Here is a 20429-nt window from a genome sequence, read left to right as displayed (position 1 = left end):
CTTCCCCAGGGGGCTGCAACAAAATCTCATCAGGTAGAGGGCTAAAAAYAAGATGCCCAGTGCTGCCTTTCACTGGCGCTCTTACTTCATTACCTTTGAAAAAATATCCAAATACTTTATGTATTATCAATAACTAGAGCTCTAAATGYGACACTTTCTGTTTTCATGTGCACTGACAATATAATCCTTTCCTGGCTGCAGCAAGGCCCATACATTTTCTGTACAAAGCTTTGTGATATATCAGTCAGATATACTGAACTGATAACAGTTCAGAGCTTGCTAATAGCTCACTAGGCTGATGCTCTATAGGAACTTAGTAGAATTATTATTTATCACAGTGATSAAATATCCTTGATAGCACCATTTACTGAGTAGTCCAAGTAAGCACTGCACTGTTACTAAGTGGTGTGTTAAAAAGAAAAAAAAAAAACAGTTAAATCACAAGGATGACTGTCTGAAAACTTAACAARTGAGATAGTTTGTAGCTCTTTGTTAAGTGAGAATTTTGATTAACATTTCCCAGTTAGCTGTCAAGAAAATTTACAAGSTTCAACAAGAAAGGCCATTCAGAACAGAAAAACATTGATGAACAAACTTCAAAGAGAAGCAGCGATTTCTTTTAATTTATCTTCAAAGCAGATGCCAGTGAAAAATGTTGTATTTCTGTCTGAAATGTTTCTGAAAAGTTCCAACAGATGTRGATTATTGCTGAACTCCTCCCCCAGCCCATAAATGTGACCATAAATGTAGGAGTTTATGTAACTGCCATGCATTTGCTAAGAATGATGAAGCTCTTGCTATAAAATATGCAAGTGTCAATAATGCTTTAGTAAAAAAAAACCTGTACCCATAGAGGTACGATAGAACTCTAGAAAAGAAAAGAAGAAATCTAATTTCTTGTAATTAGTTTTAAAAATCTTATGTCCAACCTAGAAAGCAGTGTATTTCATGCTCATAATGTATCTGTTTATAAATAAGAGATTAAAAAAAAAAGAGAAGCTTTGATATGACTAAGGGTTAATTTTCCAGATTTATTTCCTCTAAATGTAGTTACTTTTGTAAATATCTCACATTTAACATGATTTGTATTGATTTCAGGATGAATGCCCATATTATGTTCTTATGTCTATTTAGTTAAAAGACAAAGATACACCTGTTTTTTTTTCTTGTATTTAGACTGCAGGGAACAACTTTGATATACCTGCCTGTAGGTTTTACTAAAATGTATTTCTAAATGTCAACAGCCAATCGCACTCTTTGCCTCATTCACYTGTGCTAGACATCTATTTTTAATGAAGATGTCTCCCCTGATTATGAATAACATGCAAGTAGTTTCAGAGTTTTCCTTTGAAAACTGAAAGCCAGTAGAGTTTTTTGTCCTRAAAGAATACAGTCATACAGTGAACTGTTATGTGACAAGGAATTAGTTTTAAATTCATACACAGACAAAACTGAAACCAAAGCAAGCRAATTTTTGATCTAGAGCAAGATTAATGAAAACGTACAAAGGGAACAGCTGCTTTGCTGTAGTTCTATTTTTGCCTCTTTAGTAAGTGGTCACGGAAATAATGATTATAGGAAAACAGTCTAGCACAAAAACACAAAGTAGTGTTTCAAAATACTTACCAYTCACCATTGTGATTATTAAAGAAATTGAGCACAAGCCCATTTTTAGCTATTTCACCCCACACAGCTGCTTTATCTGTGGGGTTCCTAACTGAATGCTGGGGTTCAACTCAGTGAAAAATCCTCTAGAGGCTAAGCCTGACTGATTAGAATGACTCTATTGCTGTAACCTGGCAAATCTTATCTAATTGACCCATATAAAGGAGAGCTAAATAAGAAGACCATTACATTTGCACGTGCAATGTTTTCGGGTCCAACTAAGGTAATGGAAAGCTGATTTAATTTCTGTATTCAAAGCGTTATAATAATGAAAGCAAATAGAACGTGTTTACTCCAACAGCATAAAATACTTTAAAGTCTACAAGAGCTTTCTAAGGTACCACATATCTAAAAGGAAAATGTACTTGCAGATTTAGGCTGAAGTCAAGACTCAGAGTGATATGAGAAGGATGTGCCTCAGCTATTTGGGCTCTAGCTGATCCTATACTTCATGTGCTCAGCTGAAATATGGGCCCGGCCTTGCAAAATACATCTGAGCTGAGCAGTTGCATTGACTGCTGATGGGGGCACATCCAGCCTGCCTTTGACTACAAGTAATCAGGACTGAGAGATGGTTTAAAAAGCTTCTGCTTCTGAGCAGCTGGTTATGAAGTGTCACTTGCTATGCAGAGTGGCTGAGCTTAGCATATGCCAGCAATAAGTGTGGGTTAATGCCATGCCAGTTTGGGAGTTAGAGCGACTCTCCCAACCACACAGGCAACTTTCTGCTAAGAAAGCCAATTATAGAAAAAAAATATCCCTCCTAACAATGACTGCTACAAATAGATATGATTTTTATAGCAGTTATGCAGAAAGAAGTCATCTGTGGAAATAGAAAAAAAAAGTCTTATAATTTGTATGTAAAAATCAGTGTTTGTCTGTAAGGATAAGAAAAATTGCTTGAAAAAATCGGCTTGAGCATCATAGGGATACAGAAGTCAATTTGGTTTTTGCATAAATTACATCCTCAGAAATAGGGAATATGCTTAAGAAGTTATATAACAAAACTGCCAGTCATGTAAAACACAGTCAGAGATCCAGTTTGTGAATACTTGACATCCCTGTAAAGGATGTATGAGGCAGCATRATTCTGCTCATAACTGAATTTTTACAATACTTGTTTGGAGCCCACATTTCTCTCAAGACCATTAGAAGAGAGAACAAATATGTCTTTCTAATATTGAAATCCATAAAATACTGGTAAAAAGTACTGGAATTATTTATACTGGTTTTGAGTCTTGACTGGAAACCCCAAACACCTTGTGGGAGAAAAAGAAAATATTTCCAGGTTCAAGTGTATTAATCTTTCACACTTCTAAATGTGGTGTTTTTGTGAGGTAGTCAGGAAGAGGCTGATCAAATCTAGTGACAAAATATTTGTTTGCTGTATAATGAGAAGACATGTGAAAGAAATGCGTGTAAATCTGCCAAAAGGAATACAAGATTAAATTCAAAAAATAAAAAACTTTTCTTCATATTACAGCAAGGGAATAATCACTGGCATACCAAACAAAACAAAGCTCAGTGATTAAATATAGGAACTGACTGAAATCAGAGAAGACTATGATGGGAAAATTACCAGCATGCAAGGATTTGAATCTTCTGGCTGGATGATGGTAAAAAATTATTTTGTTGAATTAGTTGTTAAATATTGCTTTTGCATATATATGCTCATTTACAGGGTGGGAGTTATTTTTATAYGTGTGTGTATATACACACACACATATATACATATATGCATATGTATATATCCTAAGAATCATATTTATTCATCAAGTAATCAAGCTGTGTTTGGTATAACTTAATTGACTAGTAAGCAACTATTTAATGATTAAAGAAAAATTAGTTATTCTTATATATGTATTTACAACACAGTTATCTTTCAGATGTTCTAAGATTTTTGCTTTAATGCAAGTTGAACTTGAAATTTGCCGCGTAAGTGTAAGAATCTGCTTAAAATGCAGTATATTTATCACAAACTGATATTAAGTGTGGAATCAAGCTGACTACCTGGGGGACAGTCCCATACTGATGTGTCATCATGTTAGGAAATGAAGAGCTTGACCTTCAGTACATATTTGAAGATAGCCAAAAGTACTGAGGTGGGAAATAAATGAAATTTAGTTCAAGCAGTCACTACCTGATCTTCAGTACTCCTCTACAGAAGTCTTTATGGCTCCCTTCCAAGAGACGAATAATAGGAGTTTTAACTTCATCGGGGGAAAATACAGGCCTTCCACATGTTATACAAAACCTTTTAGCAGCTGGAGAAAAGATAGGCAGTGTTTGCCATAAGATAGGCAGTAAGGATTCTGCCTTTCTAGGTATAAACTATCTCCCTTAGAGATCAGGACCAACACCCGGAAGCAAATGCCAAATTAAAGGTGCAGGAAGAGCTGCAGCTGAGAGAGTGTCGTGACTCCTGGCCTATGATGCAGTGAATGAAGATTTTGGGAACTGGTYTTGAATTTAGGTGGCCAGTGTTCAAGTTAAATAAGATATGAAAACCTAAGGATCCGTGGATGTCTAAATAACAAAAGTTTGAGAATGTCCAAAGGGGAAAAAAAAATCTAAGCTATAGATTCTGAAAGTGTAATGTGCATGAGAAATTATGTTCATGATCTTTAGAAAATAACAAAATTGTGCTTGTGCACAGGTGCATTTATGACTATTACTGTGGTATTTCTACAATTTTAAATAGCCATTAGACAAAGACCTTGACTTGGAGAAAGAAAAGATAATGAACATTTTCAATATAGAGCTGTCACTTTCCAGTCTCTGAGATTCTGTATCTGGTCAGATTCCATATTCCAGGTATTTCATCTATGACAGTTACTTTCATCACAAAATCTGCTTTATTCCTTAAAATGTTAAGTCCTATTATCATAAAAACTAGGAAAGTATTAAAACTTACTGTGTGGCATTCTTCTGCTTTCTTCAGTCTTACATCATCTCTATGTTTTGGCACTCAAGAGGAAATAGATTGACATTTGTTGTGTAATTTGTGTAATATTTGCTCTTTTATTCTGCCAAGCACCATAAAATCAAATCGCTAATAGCCCTGAGTTTAGGAGTTTACCTTTAATTATATTGCTGTCATTGTAAGTGCTAAAATATCACTGTGATAAATATTTTCAGTAATGAGACTGCTATGCTGATATTTTTGATGTAGATAAGTATTTCAGTGCTGACAGATTTCTATAGCTAATGAATTTCTCAAATTTCAATATTTCTGGCAAAATAATTCAATTTTTATTCTGATTCTACCAGTCTGTTCATAGTTTAACAAAACATGGGAAACAACACTCTTTCTATGATGTGTTTGCCATAAATCTGTTTATCAGGTTAGACATCTGCATATGTAAATCCTATTTTTCAAGAAGATACTGTCATCTGGAATTAACTAATTTCCCTGCACAGTAATTCTGTGCTACTTCTTCACTACTACTTTTTTTTTTTTCTTCCTTCTTTTGCCTGATGGCATTTAACAACCAGAAATACATTCACTTAAGTTGATTGTGAATATTAATATGCTTTGAGCTAGACATAGTAGAAATACAGTKTCCTTATATTTTCTTTCAGGGTAATTTTTCTCATACTTTTATTTATCTGTGTTAGCATGCAAGTGTGGTGTTCCCTGGGAAGTTCATTTTGGCTGATATGTCAGAAAAGTGATTTCAGTAAATGATGAAATTAAAATGACTTGACATGTGAAGAGGAAGGACACCAACATATCTTCCTCCAACAAAATATTTCTCTGCAGATCTAGAAAACAGATATAATTTGGTAGATGTGTCTGTGGTGATACAGGGAAGTTTTGTGGGCAGGGAATGTGCTATTTGTTTTAAATAGCAAAAATTGTAACTTTTTGTGCTCTAAGGCATGATTTTGTAACGTTGGAACACCAGCAGATTATTTTGCGCTTCCAATACTCTTTTGTCAGGAAGAAAAAGGCGAAAATTAACCCGTGCTTGGAAAGGCCCTATTTATATCCATTGTTACTTTCTCCATCATCAGTCTCTAAATATTACGTCCTCCTTTTCTTTCTGTAAATCCTTGTTTTTATCACTTTCCCAACGTCCGATGCTTTACAAAAGTACCTCCTGAAACTAAATGTGCCTCTGAAAATCAAAAAACCCTTGCTGTGTTTTCTCTCGACAGTTCCAAAGTCAAAGCTGTAAAAAGAAGGCTAGCTAATTTTAAATTAAGAATATGAGTCTTTGCTTAAATTCATGTGAGCTTTAATGGTCATGTGCAATTATGGATGATGATGGTTAAACAGAAACACATGCTCCAATGTCAGACGAACTTCTTGTAATAAGTCACATGGAGACTTCCTGAATCTCAATTATGTTTTAATTTATARCTTTCATTATAACCCATTCTTTCTACCCATCTTTTTATGTGTACAAAGCAGTTTTTATTTGCACTATTATTTTAATGTGTTAAACTGCTTTCTATTATGTTAATTTCATTTCTTATTGCTGTGCTCAGGAAATAATTGTAGTTTTAATCAAATAATTGTATTTTTTATTCTAACTGAAAGAACATCCTAAAGTAATTTTCCTGTCTTTTAGGAGACATGGAAACAGGAAAGTCTTAAATTTAATCAATCACATGTCATTTTGACCTTAACTTGTGTAGAGCATTACCATTACCCTGCTGTGACCCACCACCCACCATCCTTTACCAGTTTTGTTCATGGATCTTGCCCATGAGAGTCCCTGGGAAAAACTGAGAGCTGGCCAGTGATACCAGACCTAGCAGCAGTGGGCCTGATGTTTCCTATGTTATCTGTCCAGAAAAGCTGTGAAAATGAGATGAATGCACTAGGCTGCACAGAATTCATGCAGAATTTCTGACACCACTGTTTCTCTTACAGTGAACAACCGTAACACTACAATTAAGCAGAGCAGGCCTAAGAATGAGAGCTTATTGTGAGATGTGACCATCTGACCTCCAGCATTAGCAATTATGTTATGGCTAGCTGGAAGATTGTAATAAAAAGAGCCATTATTATTTCTACTTAAAGAAAGGCTCAGCAACAGCAACAAGACTGCACTGCTCTCTCTGAGTTAAGATAAAGACAGAAATGGAATGAGTATTGAAGAAAACATATCATCTATTTAAATAAGTTAATATAGTTATGTCCTGTCTCTGTGTTCATGTTACGGGTTGGTAGTGCCTTTTGCTAGCCAGGATTAGAAGTGACTTGAAGGTACTCTGGCAGGATATCTTTTGCTCACTGCCATAAAAAAAAAAGAAAACTAGTTACCTGTCTCCATACTTAATGTCTTGAGTCTTTTCAAAATTGTACCAGCACAAATTTCACTTAATATTTCAAATTTCTGAATTAAAAGTGCTCTCTGTGGAAGTGGCTTTTGGAGAATAGCTTGGCATATGGTGTTTTGCAAAATGTGCTAAATATGTCAAGAAGATCATAACTAAGATTAGACAACACCATTTTCGTAACAGTAGTAATATTTTTTCTTGTTTAATATCTGGTTTTTATTCAATCTCAACAAATAACCAGGAAGAATGTTCATAGTTCTGGAGTATAATGATAATGAGCATGTGAGATTATTAAATGTCAGCTGCACATTAATATTTAAACACCTACAAAAGCCATTTATTTCTATCCATAGTTCTAYCATAAAGCCATAAAGATTAGTATTAACTACTTCTGTTACTTTAATTTACCAACATTGATTGTTCTCTTGAAATTCATAGAAGTAAGAGTCAAATCATGTGAGAGCCTGTGTCTGGTAAAGCTCAGAGGGTTTTGTTTGTTTTTGTTTTGCTTTATTTCTTTCCATTTGCCTCATTTCTGTAGTATCAAGAGCCCATTATACATTATCTTGTTAGACTGACCCTGTACTGAGGAGCTGAACAAACAGTTTTGCTTGGGAAATCCAACACTAATACAACTAGTATTTTGTTATTAGTTTTAATGAAGCCAAGAATCTGTGAGCCTGTGTACATTTGTAGTGCTAGCAGCTCTTGCTGTCTATTTTCCATGCCTCTGTCACCCAGGTCGTTCTAGATGCAGATTATTTTATTGGTTTGTAGAGGTAATGAAAATGATATTTCCTGTAATTTAGATTCTTTGGTAAGGGTACTACATCTTAACTCAATAGCAGCCCTTTGGCAAATAAAGCCTTCTTTTCCAATGAGACACCCTGCTACAAAGGCAGGGATGCAATTTGTCACAGGCTCTGGTCCCCTCCTCTGCTGCACCGATGTAGGAGAGTCTCTTCTCATTCTTTTATTTCCTGCTTAGTGGATTTTCACTAATGTCTCTCTCCTCTTCTGAATGCTTCCGTGCTGATGTATTTCTCTCCTTTCAAAGCCCACTTCATCTCTGCTTCTGGACTGCTCCCAACTCAGACTGAACACTGCACCTCTGCTGGAACATCCCCAGGAAGAGCTACACTGCCCCRCTCCTTGCCTATAAGTAAGCTCATTTTCAGTGTCTGAATTACTCAATCTATTCCTTTTTCGGAGCTGCTTCAGTGGCTCAGATCCATTGCTCCTGGTTCAAGTGTGTCTGCAGTAGCAGTACAGCTGTACTGAGGCAGTACAAACTGCTCATCAGAGCCTTTGGGCCTTTTGCCACGGAGTGCTGATGCTTCAGAATGATGGTCTAATTCTGAGCCAAAGTTATCTTCTTTCTATGATTGTAACACTTAAGCCTGTGTGAGGGAGAAGAAATGAGTTACTCGATACTTTCATCATCCACTCCTAGTATGAGACTGGAATAGACAGAGGCCTTCAGTATTTGCCTTCCCCAATGGGCTTTCCTTTTTCCTGAATTCTTTAGTTATGACTCTGGTTTTATAGCCATTCCTATAAAAAAATGAAGTTCTTTTATCTACAGTCCTTCCATTCTATCAGACAGCATTTTCTTTCTTTTTATCAGAATATCTCTTCCACAGTGGTCTCCTGTGTCACTCACCTAAACCTCTTTGACGACCTTTGTTCTCCCAAGCACTTTGGGAGCACTTTGGGTAAATGTGTTCCTTCCTTGCCTGCTTATTGATGACACTGACTATTTCTCTTTCTGACAGCATTTGGAAAGCCCATCACACTCTTTCAGAAATACATTATGACGTCTATCATGCAACTGCTTCTTTCTCTAGTCTTCTCTAAGATCTTGAGAGGGATTTTGCTCTCAAAAAACTTCATAGTGTTATTTTCCCTGAGGAAAGTAAGGTCGGTTCAGCACGCTTGTGCTAGCGTGCTTAAATGGTGCTCTGTCACTCTACAGAGAAATATGTAACTGTGAGCAATTGTGTATCTGTGTTAGTGTGGGCTAGTAGGCCTCCCTGGGAAAGCAATTGTGAAAGTTTTTCTAGTATAAGATAAGGTATACACGCCACTGAATTATGGACTGCAATATGTGAAAGCAATAGCTGGTCAGATTCATCACTACTTTTTTTACCTTTTTTCCTGACTTCTGTGACAGCCTTTTCCCCTTCAATATGATCCTACTTCAACTGAAACTAATAATAAAGCTCATAAATTCTGGTGAAGGAACAATTCATGCTTTTTTAAGTAGTCATGGCTTTTTAAACAGTCTCTTTTATTACTTCAGCTGAGCCTAAAGACTAAAGGCTGCAAAAGTTTGTCAGAACAATTTTAGTTCTAAGAGACTGCACTGGATTGCAGATTTGTAGACCAGATGACTACAAGCATTTTTTTTTAATCTAGGAAGGAAATGACAGTTAAATTTGCAATTTTATAACTCTATTTATCAATAGCTCATATTTTAATCTGCTACAATATAACATCAATTGATTTGCTAGTCATGAGTGTGAAAGAAGGTGGTGGTTTKTTCTCAGAAATTTTAATTATCCACATTCATTTTCTCTGTGAAGTGAGATATTTGTTAGACTCATCTGTAGACTTCTCAAGTAACCAGCTAATCTGATGGTGAGTGGACCATTCTGCAGTGGTTGACCTGTCTATAAGCTGAAGGACGCTTATAGATCCATCATCTGAGATCAGTTGCACAGCCTACCACCCAATACTTTCCACAGTCATCAGAAGTGTTGAAATTACACATGGAACAGCCTCACATTAACATGTTTTATTTTATATCATTCAGACAAAAGTCTTGTGCATGTTGTTTGTTGGTCTACTGCTTTGTTAGATTTTTTTGTGGTTGCAGTTCATAGTAATTGGCTTTGCAGGGCCTGTTAGACTGTGACAAAGTCTGTCAAGCTCAGTATAGTACCTGTGGCAATAAAAAGGATTCCTTGCTTTGCTCAAGGACTGACAGGATCTGATAGTCAMTAGTCTACAGGGAAAAGTGTGACTTGAGGAAAAAACCTTTTAAAGGAATTAGCATTTTTGCATCTTATCCTGGATGTGGATGGAGCTTCTTTTTTTCCTGAAGTGAATTGACTATATGCAGGATGACACTTTTTGGTTGAGGTTTGTTGAGTGTGAATTTTGAGACAGGACAGCAAACACATAGCTCCAGTCAWAGCTGATGCACATTTAATTGAACAACTTCTGACTTAGGGAGAAAGTTTCAAAGTCATGGTGACCAGCACAAGAGGTGCAGTAATAAGGTGCCTTTTCAGATTTTTCTTCTTTCTTTTAAGTTAGGTACATACAATAGCAGGTAGTGCTGACTGATCAAGGAAACCAAAGGGAGCACAGAGACCTGCATGTACAAAATGCTGAAGGTATGCTATCCTTGAGTAATATSTAACAGCAGGTATTAATACAGCTGCTTCTGCAACTGTCTGCTACATCCCCTCTTCTTAAGCTGTAGCAACTTATATTAGGACYTAGAAATATTTTTTCCCATTTTCTCATCCTTCTCTTTATAGAATTCTGGCCCCATGAGGGGCCATAAGATAAGAGAAATAAGCAGAGTGCTAGAGAAGCAAAGACAGACATCTAGATTTACATCAATGCAACTGGTAATTATTAAGCAAAATTGATAGGATGGGCAGTAGAGCAGATACAGGAAATAAATCAGAGTTCTGATTGTCTACATCAAGTAGAAACTATGGAGACTGAGGACTGAMAATAGTATTAATCATAATGAAAAAAATCCCTTTCCTCMTTTGCAAAAATATAAAATACAAAAAACAATTATGAGGTTGATTAATTTCAAAACCTTTTTGTATATGCCAATCAGGATATGGGGAAAGTTAAGYGTTTCAAGATGGATATTAGACTGAATAAGGAACTATCTAAAATTATCACTTTTTTTTAGAGCAGTTAGGCTTGTCAGGAAGAGCTGCTAACAACAAGAACCTCAATTCAAATTGATGCTCTTTAAAGGGGTAGTATTACTGCAATGAGATCCTCCTAAATCTTCATCATTTCTTCCAAGGAGTGGAAGAAAAGAGGAGTGACCATTCCTCTTGAAACTCATGACTGAGAAATGGGAACTCTCCTTTGACTCTGCAGCAAAGAGTTTAAATTATTCACATAGGCCATAGCCTYATGTGGCTATATGTTAGAGGCCCTGATTCAGCTGCCTCCTCCTGTTGCATTTTAACTCCTTGGAATTCTAATAGTTATTCTGGAGTTGAACACAGGGAAGGCATTGGTATTTTCTCTATTCCTCYTTTGAAGTTGCATCATTACAAAGAGAAAGATTCACTAGGGAAAAAATAGAGTAAGAATAAGCATGACTAGGTAGAAAAGTGGTTAAAAATGAAAATCACATTCCAGTCCGACAATTTTTGCATCTTGTGCACTGATTCTTGAGCCACTGATACTTGAATTTATATTTCTAAAATTAAAAAAAAATATTTTAGACTACTCGATTGTCTTTTTAAACTAACAAATAACATTATATTTCAGTGTCTCTTTGCTGTTGTAGCCCATGGAGTAAATCTGCACTACAATACTTGACCAATCTGTTATGCRTAAGACAGATGGACTTCATTTGATTTGAACTCAACCATGGCATTGCCCCAAGCAAAGAACTGCTGCTTTGCTACCCTAAATGAAGGCTGCCACATGAAAGATTAAGACTCCACAATCTGCCTCCTTACTCTGCCCTACTCTGTAGAAGAAAGCACCCAGTGTCAAGCMAATATATTTTCAACCCTTAGAAATGGGCCAGTGTAAAGGATTCACTGCTATCATTTTACATTTCCCTTTGTGCAGATTTTAAGGTAGTTAACAGGGGAGAGAAAAGATGCTTTGGAATACCTCTGTTCTCCGTAAAATTTGATTTATACTCGGACCAAACTACATATTAACCATTTTCTTGATGAGGCTTGAATGAATTCAGTAGTGCATTGCATTTACGGCAAATAAATTAACATCTACAGAGTTTCAGAAGATGTCAACTAGAAAGTTCTAAAATAATGAGTTAGTCACACTGAATGAGTTAAGGAAGACTGTCCACCATTAAAGCTGAGAACTTGGATGAATATCTTGATTATTCTGATGGTGTTGCCACAGATTTCTTCATTGTCCTTGAGTAAGCTACTTGTCCTTGATAACTGAGAATAATCCTTGCAGAATTTTTATCCTCTAAAATGCAAAGCCTTCCTTTTCCTCATGTTACCAGATATCTGAGCAGATATCTGAGATAGAATCTGGAGTTCTTTGGTTTTGTGCCTTATATTTCAGTGAATAGGTTTTCTCCCAGCCACACAAAGATCTTTACAAAGGTGAGAATCTTTCCTTAAATCAAGCAGAAAAGTGCATTTTTACATAGTATCTTAGGGCCAGACTGATGCTCTGTTAATCTGAGGCAGGAGAGAGCCACGTRAATGCAGGTATTCTGGTATTGATCCTCTCTGCGCCAATATCCCTTCCTTTTCAGTAGCTTTTGGTCTTCTCTTAGCATAGCAAAGCAAGTTTGCATCTATTCAGAAAAAGTTCATGTCCACCTGCAAAACAAGATGCCCAAGGACATTAGTGGAATAAATCCAGGAATATCCTTTTTTTTTTTTCAAAAGCAAAAAATCCCACTCCTTCAAGAACAGCATTAGTTTTGTACTTTTGATTCCAGTCTGCAGGTGATATTTTTAACATACCCTTCAGCAGAGAACAAACCACAGTAAATTGGCAAAGTATACTAGGAAAGATAGATGAATGCAAAGATTTCTTATATTTTTTTCTAAATATCTGCTAGAAACCACTGCTGAAGAGAGCATCTTGTGCTAGGCAGACCTTTGATCTGACATGCCAGCTATCTTAGACTTGTTTTCTTAAGTAACTAAGATAAATTACTTAACTTTTAGTTTTTTTTTTTTTTAACAGTCTTGCTACTTCCAGTTTAAATTAATTTACTGTTTGATTTTTTTTTATTTTTCACTTCAGAAGGTGAATGAGGCAAATGTATATAGAAATGTAATATAGAACTAGTATTTATCTTTCCAACAAAATAAATAATTTTCAGCTATAGAGTATAAGGAAGACTAAAGTTAGTTAATGCTGTCTACCAAACTGCAAAAGTTTGTCAGCTCCAGATGTATTACTGTACCAGCAGTACTGTACTTCTAAGCAACCTTAGAAGTAAGTGAAATATTAATCACTTTAAAAAAAAGTTTGTACCATCTCACACAAATATGTTTTATATTTTAAACAAGAACAGAACAAACTAAAACAAAACAGATTATGTTCAATGTTTTCAATCAAAATCAACAAGATGATCTGACAATAAAATAGGATTATAATCCAAAAGAAAAGACAGACTTTTACAGTATTTTTAAAAAGTCATTAATGGCACATTTATAAATACATTGTTTGCATTATTTAAATAATAAGTTTCTCAAATTCAATAGCTCTTCAATGGTTTCTCTGTAACTTTATGTTTCTCTTTGGCACCATTTCAGAAAAGCAATTAAAACATCTCTATTCAGTCAAGCTCTACAATCCCATGCCTGACATAAGAAGACAGTCTCTGCAACGAAAGATCAAGACTGAGCAAAATGTTCCTATATTTTATCCTACATTGCWGTTGTCTTTTCAGTCTTTGAATTTTCAGTCATAAGCCATAATTTAGTAATTCCTAGGTTTTTGGTCTTTGTGGGTGTCTCAGTTCACATCTGGCAACTTAATTATTTTTCCCTGGGACTTTGTACTAATTTCTTTACAGCCCATTTTCAAGAATGTTATCCCCCCGCTCTCACATATATAGCCCTAGAATGCAGATCATTGTAAGCACTGATTAATAAAACTTTCACATCCAGTAGAAAGTTTTCATAATTGTTACTCTAATGGAGCCTTTTTCTTCATTAAGATCATTATGATACTCTCAAACATGCAGGTGGCAAAAAATTGTACCTGTACACCCAGCTGATACAGATTGCTTCAGATTTGTTCATTAAAACTGAATCATTATGGCAAAAACTGTTCAGTATAAAAATATATTTTTATAAATGTTCATTATTTCCAGCAGCAGTTCTCTTGTCTTTCCCATAAGAGTACATCAAGTCAGCTCTGAAATACATGTATAAAAATATGTATATAGCCTCACCTGCTTATGCACAGATGGAAATTCTGTGTGAGGAGACTTTTCTTAYACTGAGTTATTAATATTTCTTTCCCTTGAAAAAGTCTTTGTAATTCTAATGTGYCTGGTACTTTAAAGATAAAAGGTTTTTTTTCTGCTTTGTGAACCTTTACTTTTATATAAACAATAGTTCAATTTTCTGGAGGGATCAAAGGTTTCATTTATATCAGAAACTRTATTTTATATATCCAAGAGGCTTAATGAGTAATAATGAAATATTTTTTTTAGTTCACCTCTAGTTCAGTTAAAAATTTAAAGGACTTATCAGAATATACTGAAAATAATTGCATACCTGCAAATGTAAAAAATATTCCTTAGGAGTTTTTTAAAAGGGATTCTTTCTGTACATTTTTAATTTCCAATGCCATAAAGATTAAAAATCAAAGTAAATTTCAAAACTGTAAATTCCTTAGAAAATACTGAGTGAAAAATTTCACATTGTACCATTACTGATGAAAGTCTGATTTCATATCCATAAAATCTAATGAGCACRGGTTCCAACTGCTTTTTCCCTATGGGGCTAGGCTCTCCCTTTCAGTAACTGTATTGGTCAAAGCGAAAATAGTATTTGTAATCGTGTCCTGCAGTTAGGGATCCTGGTGAAACGAATCCCTCCAGATCTCAAAGCTAAACRGTAGGTCATGGATTTCTTGGAAATCAATTGATTACAAACCTATGAATAAAACTAGGACGTTGCTTAGAGTTACAAACCCACCACATACTTCATGCTTCAAAGCTCATGCTGCAAAGGGTGGCACCCATCTGGGTACCAGAAGGGCCGGATGGATGTGGGGTGTCACCGCAGCATGGCATGCACTGGCACAACAACACCCACCGCAGCATCACAGATGGCCCTCTTGTCCTGAAGGGTTTTGTTGGGCAACTGARCAGACTGCTCGCAAGAGCAAGCACACAGTACACAAGAAAAGAAGAGCAGGCAAGGGCTGGTGACAGTAACAGGGTCCAGTTAACAGTCACCAGGCATGTCCGTAGCGATGAGGTAGTTCTGAGGTCGGATTGGGACATGAAGTCAGCAAGGCAAGGTCAGGACTAGGACAGGTGAACACTAGGCAGAGCGCACGTTGTAGTTCAGGAAAGGGCCAAGGACAAGGACCTGAATACAGCTTCCGAGMCAATGCTTCAAAGGATACATGGGGTGGAAATCCCTGATGAGGCTTCTCAAAGCTCTTGTTTGTGGTTTAGCTATTTTCACAGCAGTTGGATCCAAGCTTACACAGCTCTGTTGTATCAAAGCAGACCTTGAAGCCAGGCACCTAAACACCCGGGAAGCGTTAAGAGAAGCAGAGGAAAAAGGGTTATAGACTGCTTATGGCAATTAGAACCTGTTGGACCTTGCAAAAGCTGGCAGTTTTGCACTCAATGCTGTGTGAAGGTAAGAGTAATAATGCATGGCACCTCAAGGAGACCATAGCYGTCTTCCTCCAAGCCGCTGTTTAAAGGAAGGGAGACAATATTGCAAAGAGGGCAGACAGCGGYAGTTGAGGGAATTGTAGTTTTGACTCTGTGCTTCTTGAATGTGGATGCCAGTCTTCTCCAGTTCAATCCAARTATATACATGGAATAGCTTTGGAACTCAAAGGCATGCTCAAGCACAGCTAAGACAACACAGACATCACCTCAGGCTCTCTTAGTAGTACATACTGGATCCTACCTGCTGGTGTAGGGTTGACCTGCTAACTGTACTGGGCATCCTAACAGTTTGTCACTCATCCCTTAGCCAGGAAAAGAGAGGACATCTCTTAGCATGACATACAGCTTCAAGGAGGAACAAGAAGTCCTTTGGGTAAAAATTCTTAGATTTTATAGCTCAGGAAGTTGTTTGGGATAAGGTGAAACTGAGCTGCTGTGTAAGTACAGACATGCCTCAGGGTTTTACTGTCTTAGAGTTAAGTCACCAAGGCAGAAGAATATAAATCAGTCCCAAAGGTTAGCTGTGTAGGGCAGAGGAGATTATATATTGTTTTATATCTTGTCTTTTGTTACAGAGGTAGAAGTGGTGTTTTCTGGAGCTTTTAAGAAGAAAATATTGTTTGTTTTTTAATGTTTGTTTTTAATGTTACCGTGGTTAACATTGTAGGACATACATTGTATGTCCCTGAAAAGTGGTATGAAAAGCCAATTTAAATATTCTCTGATAGAAGAGAAGAAACATCTTTTGAAATTAAATGAACACAGTAGCATCCCCCAAAAGCAAATATTAAAAGGCTGGTGTCTCTCTCCGTATGCTTTATAGAGCTAATACACCTAGCTAATAGACAGGTAACAATTTTTTTTTGTAGAATTAATTATAGAAGTGTTTTTAGTTGCTATTTAACCAATAAAATAAACTCATATTACCTGAACATAGGTCTTTTATTTGGTATTGCAGCTGATCAGTTTGTCAGTACAAACAAGCCATATTGAGGTCAAGAATATATATTAAAACTGTATTAATATTGTAAATCAAGACAATTATCTAATATTACAGACTGAAGCCCAGCTGCTTGATAATCACATATTTAACTTTGTGTATGCTAATAACTTAGTGAAGTAAGTCAATCAGACTCGTTCTTTTATAATATTCGCCATGTGCATAAGTCTTCACACATTGGGAGTTGAACCATTTTGCAGTTTTTGTCTTTAAATTTAAATGTGTTGTCTAGACAACACAAGCTCAGACTGTGTATAATCTTCTTACATTTATTCAGCAAATGTCTGAAGCAAACATTTCAAGAAAAAAGAAAAGCAGCTCTTTGTCACATTTTGTACTTCAAAGTAAGCCTTCATGTTTTAACAAAAGATCAAAAAATGTGTATAAGCCTGTTCTTCATTTTAAAAGGTGTGCAGAATTATCTGCAATTAATAATTTGCAAACTGTAAGCCTGAATCATTCAAGTGTCTTATGTACATGTTAACTCATGAATATGACTTCTTGTATAAATGTTTGCAGAATCAAAGTCATTGATAAAAATTTGATAGTATACAGTATTCTGCATGTCTTCTCAAAGCAAATACACAAGCTGCATGAATTTTTGCGTAATGTTATTACTGAAAGCATTTTTTGTTTCATTTTAAAATTCAGCKATTTTGTGATTTTTCAAAAATATCTTGTTAGATGACAAGCAAAAATTATTTTTTATATCCTAGGTAGAACTGTTTGGGTCAAGCTGATAATTATTTTAATTTCTAAAATAGCAATTAAATGTGTGAATTTGATACTGTAATCCTTTAAAGCAGTATTAAGGAACACCTCTCTCAGATAATCCAAGAGCTCATTTTCATCATAAATGGCACTGGAACTCCATATGCTAAGGGCAGCATTTTCAAAATGGCAGGAAAAYTGCAAACAGAGTCTTGAAAATACGATGCTTTGTTTCATATATGAAATGGTTCTCTCACCGAAGAGAGGTTATTTGAGCAAAAAAAAAAACGAACTTCAGACTGTTTTTTAAAATAAACACGTATGTATCCACAAGTCCTTGGAGAGAAAACCCAGTTTCAGATTTCAGTTTTACATTTACACATTTTTCAATTAAGTATTCTCGCTAATCACAGTTTTTAATCTATTTAAGAATTAAGGAGAAGCAGATACACAGAAACAATTTTAACAAAAAACTCTTAGCTTTATATCTCTGTATTTTATAATATAACCAAGCACATCAAATACGAAAGTGTCAAGTAATGAATCCATCTTGAAATACAAATAATACTACTACTACAGTCTGGTATTGGAAAAAGATGCAGAAATCATTCCTCTGTAAAAAATGGATACAAATGCTTCTTTTTTTGTGTGTGTGTCCTCTATGTGATAAAGTTTTGAAAGTAGTTCTGATTTTGCATCACATATGATTGAACCAAAAGACACCTTTTTCCTACTTCCTTTGAATGCTCATAGATTTCAAATTCTTGGTTCCACCATGTCAGTTGTCTTTGCAGGCAACCCCAAAGAGAAAGTACTTCAGTTCTGTGGCAGATGTCGGCACTGATTTTTTTTCCCCTTTTAAACCAGAAATACATTAATTCTGAATTGCTGTCTGAAGTTCTCCACTTCTAGTTCCAGATGAAGAAAACTTCCTCTTTTTTTTTTCTTCTTTGTCTATAATCAATTTGACATTTTGGAGACAGCCACAGGAATCTTGATGGGCTGGCCTCTTGCACAGTCAAAACCGTCATTTTGCTACAGTTCTTTCTGGTGGCATTCTTTTTTTCCTTTATATGAAGTCTGCATGACTCCTAGCTACATACTTTCTCAGAGTTCAGCACAGTCTTCCAAGCATAACTGTGGCTCAGCATGTTTTACAATGACCCTTGTGTATGTCAGGACGCTAATTCAGTTTTAAATAGAGAAAATGTTTATGCACAGGAAAGTATTTATTGCTTTGATAAGCTGTTTCTTAACACATGACCATTTCCTTTCTTAGGATGCCTCATCTCTTCAAAGCAACCCATTAAAACACCAGAGATTCATAACAARGGAGACCTTTAAACATATTTACAAACATTCTGCTCACTTGAAAATATAGTCTTTTCTCGGTTCGTTATTTTTTTGGCTGCAATGGTTGTAAGAATCACATAACATCATTATAAATGGTTTTGTGTATTTCCTAGCCTTTTACAKCTTTTTGATCAATGAGGATCCTTCAGTCAATGAGATTTCTTCATTATAGTCAATGTTAACAACTTCACACTGCAGTAACTTTTCTTCTTTACTACTGTATTCATTTTTGAGATGATAAATGTATTTCCACAGTGCATGTTTTCAAAATCTGAAGAGCACAAATGAAAAGAGTACAAGGAGAAGCAAATTCAACCTCATGATGGCAGTAGTTCTTGTCCAGGAGTTTCCTCAGTCTTTCCTTTTATGCTCCTACAGAGCCACAGAATTTTCAAAAGYCACAGTTTTGGTGAAAGAACAGTAAAACTCTGATACTGTTGAGAATTCCCAAGCTGGCTTTCTCTTCCTGGAGATCCACCTTGGAGCTACCTTGGATCTACCTGGATGTTGTACATTCAGTGACAGAAATATTTTGCTGTATTTCTTCTGCATATTCATAAAAGTAGATGCTTTTATGTAGATATCTGTTAGGAGTGTTTTAGCATTCACCAGAAAGACTTGCCAGGTTAGAAAATGCCCTTCAGCATGGAGTGTGGTGTGCATGTCCAGAGAAATAKTTCAGCAGTAAAATCAGTGATATCTTCACATCTATTCAGTAAAGAACCAAGTTTCATACAGGTTATTTGCATTCTTGATTTTCCCATTTCTTGATTATATCATACTGAAAATTGAGTCATACTGAGTCATGACCTTTCTAGTCACTTACTTTTCTGATATTTTCTTGTGATTTATCGACTCCAGATTAGGGCTGCAGGCTTTCAATATATATGACAAAATCATAGCCTTCTGCAAAAAGTTTCAGCTCTCAATTTGTCAAGGAAAGGAAAACAACCATGACACATTCAGGCCCCTTGACCTTTTGTGGATGAAAATGAGCTAACTCTCCATAGTGTGAGGTAAAAGACAGCAGAGGAACATTTGTTAGGTCTCAGCTGTCAGTTCAACCAATATAGATCTGAAATGGGTAAGGGGAATGGAAAAGCCACATGCAGACATCTGCATTCCTGCTTCCCTTTCAAGAACACTAAAAGATAGTTCTACAAACTATCTTCTTATGATAGAAGGAGATGGGAATTCAAGCAAACCTATACAGAAAAAGAGCTAGCATCCTGACATTCAGGATACGTCTGATAGACAGTTTAGACATATCTAAGCAGCAACAAAGAAATATGGAGAAAAGTGGCCTTCATTTTAAAACAGCTTAAGTAATAGGACTGCAGGAGACGTTTAGCATGGGAGCGACATGCAGAAGCGCAGACAAAGGCAGAGCCCCGCAGACAATGGAAGTAGGGCAGCCGGCCCTAAATAGGGCCGCACTAAATAGGGACGCGCRCCGCCCGCTCCCGCCGCCGCGCGCTGGGAAACACAGAGGAGCCTTGTGCTGCCCTGGCAGCTTCATTCAGCGTGCGCCGCATACGTACGTGTGTGCTTCCTGAGGCAGAAATGTCAGATGTTCTAGCTGCCAAATGAGATCCCTTCAGCTGCAGGCTGCGGCTGCTTTTCCCCAAAAAACTTAAAATTTCATCAGATTTCATGCAATGTGAAAGAAATATCTATAATCATTTTCCCCATAGAGTTGTCTTCCATATCCCACAAAGCAACCTAACCACTTCAAAGGTAAGTGACATAGCAAATGGTGAGATGTGTCCC

The 20429-nt window shown here is 36.2% G+C and overlaps 1 long non-coding RNA gene across 1 annotated transcript; it reads right to left on the bottom strand.

Annotated features, from left to right (window-relative positions):
• Positions 1-19215: 19215 nt before the first annotated feature.
• Positions 19216-20045, bottom strand: LOC112949280. Its single transcript, XR_003249784.1, has 2 exons — positions 19486-20045; positions 19216-19367 (listed from the first exon to the last, which is right to left on the bottom strand). It is a non-coding gene; the product is annotated as an uncharacterized LOC112949280 (long non-coding RNA).
• Between the last annotated feature and the right edge of the window lie 384 nt (positions 20046-20429).

The sequence above is a fragment of the Nothoprocta perdicaria genome, unplaced genomic scaffold, assembly GCF_003342845.1.
Source record: "Nothoprocta perdicaria isolate Ctin4 unplaced genomic scaffold, notPer1 scaffold_29, whole genome shotgun sequence".
In the NCBI taxonomy this organism is placed as follows: Eukaryota; Metazoa; Chordata; class Aves; order Tinamiformes; family Tinamidae; genus Nothoprocta; species Nothoprocta perdicaria.
The sequence above is the reverse complement of the archived record's forward strand: the minus strand, read 5'-3'. Positions and strand labels throughout refer to the sequence as shown.